The sequence below is a fragment of the Pezoporus occidentalis genome, unplaced genomic scaffold (genome assembly GCF_034315485.1).
Source record: "Pezoporus occidentalis ecotype Australia unplaced genomic scaffold, CSIRO_AGI_Poc_V1 ctg192, whole genome shotgun sequence".
NCBI classification, from domain to species: Eukaryota; Metazoa; Chordata; class Aves; order Psittaciformes; family Psittacidae; genus Pezoporus; species Pezoporus occidentalis.
Genome location: NW_026913771.1, coordinates 75,495 through 84,843, shown reverse-complemented (window position 1 = coordinate 84,843; position 9,349 = coordinate 75,495). Strand labels below are relative to the sequence as shown.

At 52.1% G+C, this 9,349-nt stretch overlaps 1 long non-coding RNA gene across 1 annotated transcript; it reads left to right on the top strand.

Moving 5' to 3' along the window:
- Positions 1–6,441: 6,441 nt before the first annotated feature.
- On the top strand, positions 6,442–9,126 carry LOC134162802 (uncharacterized). The gene is made up of 2 exons (XR_009964452.1): positions 6,442–7,520; positions 8,950–9,126. It is a non-coding gene; the product is annotated as an uncharacterized LOC134162802 (long non-coding RNA).
- The last annotated feature ends 223 nt before the right edge of the window (positions 9,127–9,349 follow it).

Below are 9,349 nucleotides of genomic sequence, written 5' to 3'. Positions count from 1 at the left end.
TTCTTGGAGCGTGTGGCCAACGGCGACTGCCCGCTGGACCCGGCGGTGCTGGCGCAGCTCCCCGATGTCGAGGACACCCCCGCGAGCACCAATGGACCCAGCTCTCCTGCAGAGGTGCTCCACGAGCTCCCAAACTGTCCAAGTACGTGGCGGGGGGCAGCTCCCACAAAGAGCCATCGGTGCCGGTAGGGCTGGGGGCTGGTGAGGACACAGCCCCGGTGCCCCCAGCGTCCCCATCCCAACCAGCTCCCTCACATGCTCCCCCTCCTCTTCCTGTGCAGGGCAGAGGACACCTGCACTGTGGAGATGGAGGACAGCGATGGCACCTCCCGCGATGGCCCCCACAGCCCTGCCAGCGCCCACCCCTTCACCCAGGCTCCTGACCTGCTGCAGCACTGGGTGCACATCAGGAGGAGCAAGGGCTGCGCGGAAACACCGATGCTGGGGGCTGCCGACCCCTTCTGAGGGGCGCCGGCCTCCCCCTTGCAGGACACACAGCGGGAGCAGGGCAGGGGCTCACCAGACCTCCCCCCGGCCACCACTGAGCCCCTCTGGCACTGCAGAGGAGAGCTCTCGGCACAGCTCTGCCCAGAGCTCCCAGGACACTGCAGAGCCTCAAGGGGACAGAGCTGCCCGGAGTCCCCGGAAGGAGCCCCTGGCAGCTCCCATGGAGCATCCCCTGCTGAGCCCCCGCTGGCAGCCCAGGGTGCTTCTGACCCGCCTGCAACTGCGGAGTGCCCAGGCCCCGGCTGCCCCCAGCACCAACCACCACACAAACACGCACTGGTGCAGGAGGCACTGCACAGGCAGCCCAGGGTACTTCTGAGCCCACTTCAGCTGCCCCTGGGCCTTGTCTCCTGCCAGGGGGTACCCACACTGCCAGAGGCGGGCAGCAGCCCGGCCCAGTGCCCTGTGCCAGCCCGCACCCGCAGCCAGCAAGAGCGCTCCCAGCAGGACCATTCCCCACCAAGGAAGAGGAGGAAGATGGAGCTGCGCCGGCTGAGCAAGCGCTAGGACACACTGTGCCGGGGCACACACACAGGCCCAGCCCAGCTGTGGGCACCAGCGCACAGCAGGCAGGAAGCAGCAAGGGAAGAGATGGGGTTTCCTTGTTCTGCTGCCCTATCTTTAATGTTCTGCTCTTAACAAGAGGCAATGAGCATAAACTCAGGAAGGGCCACCTGAACTTGGGGAAGAACTCATTTACTGAGAGGGTGACTGAGCACTGGGATGGAATGTCCAGAGCGGTTGTGGAGCCTCCTTCCCTGTTGCCTTCCAATAGTTTTGTTACTTTTTTTTTCCCACAGAAATTGGGCAAGTCAGTGAGACTGGTGGATGCAGCTGCTAAAAAATGTTTATTTAAACTACGCTCCACATGGGATGGTATTTTTCCTTTGAAGAAACTACTTGTACCAGATATCAGAGTCAACACATTAGATCCTGCTTGGCCAATTGAACCTCTGCCCTCAAACCTGGATTTTTCCAGCATCCTTGCGAAACGCAAGTTTCCAAAGAAATCGGTAAGTTTGTGTGCCTGTGGAGTATGTAGAAAACCTGATGCTGTCATGAGAACATGTGCCTGGGTGATGTATTTTGCAGTACTGACTTTGTATTACTGATTTTGCAGGAACACGAAAGCACAACAGAATCTTAAATAACAGCGATGACTACAGAGAGCTCAGAAAATCAGAGTGTAAAACAAGGGAGTCCCAGTCCCAAACGGTCACAGTCATCATGTACACAGGCGAGGAGCTCACTTAAGAGGAGATGTGGGAGTTTCTCTCCCACTTCATCAGCTCCTAAAATAAGGAAGGTATGTCAGACAGCCCTAAGCAGCCTCACGTCGAAGAAGGCTTATGCAGTCCTTTGTGGACCTTTCAACACCAAACTGGCATGGTTCACTCTGGGAAGGAGTTTGCCATGTATAAAATCATTGAGAAACTTGTACATGAATTTCAAGGAAAAACAAGCACAAAGGAGGGTTCTTCCACAAGAGACATTGCTCCAGTCTCCACTGGACAGCTTCAAAGACAGAGTGGGAGGGCTGAACTTACACCTCCTCCTGGAGTAATGAATTTGAACCTGGTTTTGCAAGGACCAAGTGGAGCATCCTATGACTGGGCCAACAACCACATGGAGGGCAGGGACAACCACGGTAACAGGACTGGGTGGTTTAGATGGCCTTGACACATCAGAGACACAGAATCATAAGGCCCTACGAGACACACCAGTAGCGCACCCTAATACCATTGAGGGTCACAATCTATTTGCATTTCTGGAGTGACAGGGGCATCCCAACTCAGATAAGCCTGGCTGGGAAGGCGTTGCAAAAGCACCCCACTGTCACTGGCCCACAGGCATTTCAAGCACCAAGAAGGGTACCTCTGCCCTTTTGACACAGCTGCTTTAGAGACACAGGAAATGAAGCAGCTCTCTGCCTTGCCTGCTCTCTCTGCTGGGGGGTTGCTGAAGCTCAACCACAACAAGTGCCAAACGCGACCACAACAGTGCTAAGCAGAGATCAGCAGCACCCACTCGCCCTTCCATGGCAGCCATACACCCATCACTGAGCTGGACACCTCATGGCACCCATCTCTGCTGCTCTGCATTTGAGCATCTGAACCTGGCTCCCTTTTGATCACCACATCAAGGAAGCAGGAACCTTGATCAAACCGGACAAGGGCAGCCCTGGTGGCATCGCAAGCAGCTTCAGCATCCAAGAGCCCACCACCACCACCACACACCATCCATCTTTCCTGCCCAGAGACACTCACCACAGATGGAGCCCAAGTCACGGACTGAAGGAACTCAAACAACGTTTGTAGGGATGGTCCAGAGACTACGGGAATGATATCTGTGTGTGTTTGTGTGTGTGTTTATATATGTATGTGTATATGTAACACATACATATATATATATATATATATATATATGTATTTCTCAAAGGACAGGAAAGGTGATGGTGGAAAGTGTGGGACCTGGCATGACGTGAATGGGTATGGAATAAAGGGTGGCTGCTGTTCTGGGTTCAGCTGGAACAGAGCTCAGTTTGTTCCTAGGAGCTGGTGCAGAGCTGTGTTTTGGCATCTTTCTTTTGAGAAGAAACACAAGATTTCTTAGGTGCTGTGGGCTTCTGGAGAATGCACATCGCAGATTACAGCCTGACTGTGAGCCCTCTCTAGCAGCGACCCAGAAGAAGGAGGATTACAGATGGGACCCTGGGCAACAAGAAGTCTTGGCACAACCAGGGACAGGTCATGACAGAGCCCTCGGGCCACTCCACACAGGGCAAGGTGGGAAAACCGGGCTCTGCAGTGCAGCCAGGGAGAAAGGTCCTGCCTGCAGCCTCCTGCAGAAAGCTCCAGGGGAGACTCCAGCTCCACCCCTTGGCTTTTGGAGTCAGGGACACAGAGGACCCTAGGCTGGCTGCACCCCAACTGAAAGAGACACTGGCAGCCTATGAAGGGGTTCGAGCCTCTGCAGAAGGGATGGGCACTGAAGCACAGCTCCTCCTGGCACCCCGCTGGCTCGTGCTGCGGTGGGTGTTCAAAGGCAGGCTCTCCTCTACACATCATGCAACTGATGCCACATGCAGGAAGTGGGCTGCAGTAATCACACATCGAGCTCAGACAGCAAATCCCCGTCATCCAGGAATCCTAGAAGGCATCGTGGACTGGGAGGGAGTAAAGACTTTGCAACGTCACCAGAGCAGGAGGTGACACGTGCTAAGCTTCACATTTGTGACCTAAACAGTAAAATCCCCATCATAACCAAACCCATCCTAAGTGGTGCTTCTCATTTCTGGAGAGAGCTTGACCATGGAAGAAGAAACGCAGGGTTCGGGGGTTCTTTTCATTTAGCTGTTCATACAGCACCTGCATAAACCAGTTCTCTGTGCCTGCCCCACCAGCTCCTCAGAAACTGAACCAGGAAAATCCTCCACTGAGGATGCATGGAATTCCCAACCAACACCATGGCGAGAAACAGAAAAGCATCCACCTGCCTTACATGGGATGGGATCCAGCACGAGCAGCCTCTCAAAGGACCCCACAGCTCTCACCCAGAACCTCACAGTCGCACTTAAAGCCCCAGAGAAGCCCACACCTCTGGCCAAGAACTCCAAGCCCTCTCTAATTCTAGTCCCTGGCAGCCCAGCCCAATTCTCCTTCATGAGCTGGCAGCACTGCTCACCTTTGCTGGGCAGGAGAGAGTTCCCTCAGTGAGACAGACAGGGAGTTTGGAAAGCAGGCTGTGTCATACAGCCAGCACATGGCCTCAAGTGGGATCCGGGCACAACAACATCAGCTACAGAGCTGCTTGCCTTGGACTCTTCCTGTCATTTAGAAGCGAGGAGACAGAAGCAGCCCCAGGTTGCTGCAGAGCCCCTTCGGACCTGTCTATGGATGCAGAGGCTGGGAGCAGCAGTACCTGTTTGTGTCACATTGAGACAGGATGCACTCAACAGCATTGCCAGCACGCTGGGAGAGCTGGAACGTGCCCCCTTCAGCAATGTTTCTGAGGGCAAAACACAAGTGTCACGGACCCTATAATCCTACACTTTGCAAAGAGCAGGCTATGACTTACAACACATAGGTCTCAAGTCTGACTCAAAGATCTTTGAAGGATGGTTCTGAAGAAAAATATGGTTTACTCAATCTTGTTTTCACATCCTGGTCTGTTACAAACTGACAGCAAAGTTTGGATTCGCATTTGTACTGAGAGTCTGTTGGAAACACAGGTTTGTACAGGGTAAATGTTTTCCCTGCTTGAGTCACCCTGGGAGTCACAAAAGCACCTGTCATTGCTAGTGCAGACAGGAGAGTGATGGCTCTCCTCTGAAGTGGGCATCTGCAGCTGGGCACATGAATCAACCCTCAGAGTGCCCATTTTTCTCTCCAGAGGACGCAGGGAGTGTGAGCAGATGGATCAGAGGGAGATGCTGACACTCTTCTCCACTCCCTTCCTCACCTCAGCAGGGCTCAGCCACATCAACAGCATAAAACAAGCACTGCTTCAGTGCAGCCTTCAACCCTGTGCGGTTCTGGGAAGAGTTCAGGATCCCTCCATGAAATACAGGGGATCTTCCTGGCCAGGATCTGGCACCAGGACCAGTGCAGCAGCTGTGTCAAAGGAGTCCCATGTACCCTAGAAGTCTAACAATCTTCCTCTTACACTACCAGGACAGCCAACACAGAAATGATGGAAAAGAGAAAGAATTAGAGAGTGAGGAAGGCTACACACAAGAAACCCAGGGCAAGGCACAGTAAAATGCCAGACCTGTGTATTTTCTCCCTGTTCTCTACCTCTGTCAGGTCTCTTCCCTTCATTGCTCCTCTTCCCTCACTAAGCCCCACTAGCGACATATCCTCATAGGTTATCTCTACAGCACGGTCTGCTGACCTCTCAAGGGAAAAGCCAGCTTGAAGTCAGGTACAAAACCCAAAGCAGCTCCTTTGATCCCACCTGTCTGGGTTTAGTCCTCCAACCAGCTCAGCACGTTCATTTTACCTACTTGCTGCGGATAGCTGACTTCCCTGCTTGCTGCGGATGAGTGAGCACAACTGCTCACTCCAGGCCCAAAGAAAACGTGCAGAGAAACCATAAGACTGTGGCCTGACCTTTCAGACACTCTGCTGCTAGTAAATACCAGCCAGTCCCTGGAATATCCAACAAGCCACAGCCAGCCCTGCATTTCCTATTACCCCAAAGTCCTCCAGCCTGCACCCCGAGCCCAGCCCCGCAGCTGCACTGACCTGCCATTCCCCATACTTCTCTCTTGGACTTTGGAGGCTTGTCCAGCCCTGACACAGGGATTCTGTGATCTGGCTCCTGTCACAGCTGCAGTGGTGAGCAGTGCAGAACAGCCATGAGAGCATGCAGCACTGGGGAGACCCCAGCCGTGTTGCCCAACGTCACTCAACGTCATGGAGCTGCCCAGACCTGCCGTAAGGCCTGGGGCTCTGCTCCCTTTCCTGGGAAACCCTCCAACAATCCTCCTTGTGTTTTCCCATAATTACCTTGGAGAAGGAGGTTGATGGACTCCAGGCAGCCGTGAGAGGGGAACATCACACAACAGCCCTTGTATTTTGAGAGCTTTAGGCAATCCTCCCATGTCTGAGCCATTAGAACAAGCTGAATCCTCACTACAGAGTCACAGCTCACCCCAGGGCACCTGCAGGTCTCTTCCAGACCTATATGTTATGCCATGTGCCACGTTACACCCATGCCATGGTGCCATTTCTATCCACGCCTGCTCCCTCTGCAGTGGGTTTATGGTAGCCAAGAGAGAGCTCGACACCCACAAATGAAACAAGCACTGAATTCTGATGCAGCTTTTTCAGTCTTGCTCCCTAGTTGTGTGCACTGATTTCTATGCTCTGTGCAGCCTGGTAGGCAGGAGAACAGGACCAAGCTGAGGATCAGCCCTGGGGAGCCCCCATTTCACCTCTTTGTGGCTTCCCAGGTACCTGCTGCTGCTGCTCCCTTTCATTTGCCACAGAAGATGTTTTACTGATGGGTGTCAGCATCTCCTCCTCGCTGGCACTGACGGATGCTGAGGTACCCCTCAGCCCATCAGCAACCTCACACACAGCCTCCCTGTGGTCCTGATCCCCATGCAGGACTGAGTAACAACCGCACAAGAGAAGGAGGCTCTCCTGAGAGCAAGCTCATTCTGCAAAGGCTGGGTATGAACTTGGAGAGAGCCCCTCACTGCACCCTCTTCTCCGCTCTGTCGGTGCATAGCCCTCACACCATTCCAGGAAGGAATGCACAGGCATAAACCAGTGACATAACCTGCCAAACCAGCCTTGGAGCTGGGACCACAACATGCTCCTGGGGAAAAACTAAAGCAAACAGCAGCTCCCAGCACCCAGCACAGCTCTCAGCCACAGATCCCCGCTCACCAATTAGATTTCCTCCACCAGTTTGCATGGGGAAAAGCAGGGAGGAAATGCCAGCTGCTGCTGGGCATGCAGAACAGATTCATGTGTGTGTTTAAAGCACTAATAACTCCCTTCCTGCTGAAAGAGGGAAAAGACTTTCTCTTAATCCTTCCTTGCATCAGTAATCAGAGAGAGGAGCAGATGGTGCCAGAAATACAGTAATACGCCCGTTAAAATAGCTCAGTAGCTGATGACTTAGCACCAGACCCCATGCAGCAAACACCTTTATGAGAGCCCTGCTCCAGCAGAAAACAGTGGCTCATGCAGTGAGCCTGAGGAAAGAAGAAGTCTCCGGGAATGAACCCAGCTCCATTTAGCAGTAAGGCCAGGGCTCTCACCTGCAAGCTCTTTGCCAGCAGATGTGCTCAGCAAGGTTTGCTCTCCAGGCACATTCACACAAGGTACGTGTCCCATTCTGCCCCTCAGTAACATCAGTCTGTGCCTTCCAGCTGAGTGGTGAACATCCCCAGCCCTGCTGCTAGGCTTCCCAGAGTCCATTCATCCCTCAAGAGGAATAAGCAGATGGACAAGAGGCTTTCCAATTATGGATTTCTCCTCTACAATTCCCAGGGTAAGGTCTGTACATAAGCAACTCTCTTTCAATCAGACACAATACAATGAATTCCTCAACTTTCTGTCTTAGTGCATCTGTCCAGAAATGATATTCTTCTACACAGAGCATCTGAGCAGCTTCCTCCAAGTTTTCTCTGGCATCCATAAAGAGAAACACCAGTGTCAGCAGTCACCATATTGCTGACCTTGCAGCCTTGCATGGCCAACCCATCTATTCCTGCCCACAGAGTAATGATGTTTCAATCACGCCACCCATCCTGGCTGTGAAGGACACAGGAACCAGCAAGCGCTTGGGGTGAGAACACTTTCCAAGGTCTTCATTTACAGTGTGAGTGCTGCCACCTCTGAGAGCAGCATTGCATAAGCAGCACCCTCCAGCTAACAGCCTGAGTTCTTCCTCTGACCTCATAAATCTTCCCAACACAATTTCCATCCAAAGAGATGCGCTCCCACAGACATTTATGCCAAGTCACACTTATGCCAAGCGGTGTTTCTCAACAGAGAAGCACTGCATCCAAAATGCTGCATCAACTCCAGCTCCAGGCCTCCACAAGGGTGAACATTTCTATGTCATTAATTAACTCTTTATATGACATGACATTTATTTCATTATCCCACTGAATGTCACCGTCCAATTAGCTCATCCCCAGGGAATGGGACCTGATTAACTGAGACAAGTAAACTGAACTTTAGCAACCTTCCTCTCCTGTAAATAAGCTGCTAGTATGAAATTACTAAGCAATAACGAACCCCTTAAAGCTTGAATAAAGATTCCTTCTCCCTTCCTTGGCTTGATTTTAGAAGAAATTTCTAACTGCCCTATTTCCATCTTGCTTGTCACAATGCCTCAGGAATCTTCAGGGTCAAAGCATGCTGCCTCCCAGCACCGACTGTATGGAAGCAGTCACACTTAACAACGCATCCTCCTCCATGGTTAATAGACTCCAATCTGCCCATAGGACACTGGAAGCTTCCACAGGCTGAAAACAAAGAGTGTAAGCCCAAACCTGTGTCTGAAACACTCTCCCATCGACTCACAACTGCCTGATGGCCCAGAGCAGCTGAATTCAGCTACATGAGGAGGGATGCACACAAAGCAGGAGGTCTCCTTTCAGTTCACTTGAGAGTCTGATTTGGTTGAGGATGCTGGAAACCTGAAAATGTCCCTCCTTGCTTTCATTGTATTTTCCCTGATTGCAGGTTTTAGCTTTTTCAGCAACAAAGAGCCCCCCTCTGCCCTTACTGAACCACAGAGGGGAGGAGCAGAGCTGGATCTTCACCAGCTGAGACATCCCTTCTCTGGGCTGCGCTGCTCTGGGATGTAACTAGACCGCCCATATAACTACAAAGGACAGAGAGAAATGAATAACTCTCCCTAGGCTGATGCAGTGTGCAGCCCTTCACTTGTTTTCTTTGCTATTTTTTTCCACAGGTAGCATGCTAGGGGCTCTATCTTCCATGGTACTTGATTTGAAACACAGAGATGAAGGGTCATGAGATGAAAGAGAAGCATTAATCTCCCATGTTGACTCAGCATCACAATGAATTTCATCCTTCAACTGCTTTTGCTCTTGGCTGGAGGTCAGCATTTTCAGGGAGGAATACTCCAGCTGGTGCAGGAACACTAATGTGCCACTGCTCAAACCTGTTCCGGCCTAGCACTGCAGGGCTCTTCCCATGTCGGTGCAGGGACACTTGGGAGACATCCCACAGGCTCTGGAGCAAACCTTCCACAAACTGAGTCTGCAAATCCCCAATTTCTCGTCATTATGGTTGGCTTTCTACAGAGTTATTCTGCTAAGTGGCTTTGCCATGAGCTATGTGAAACTGGC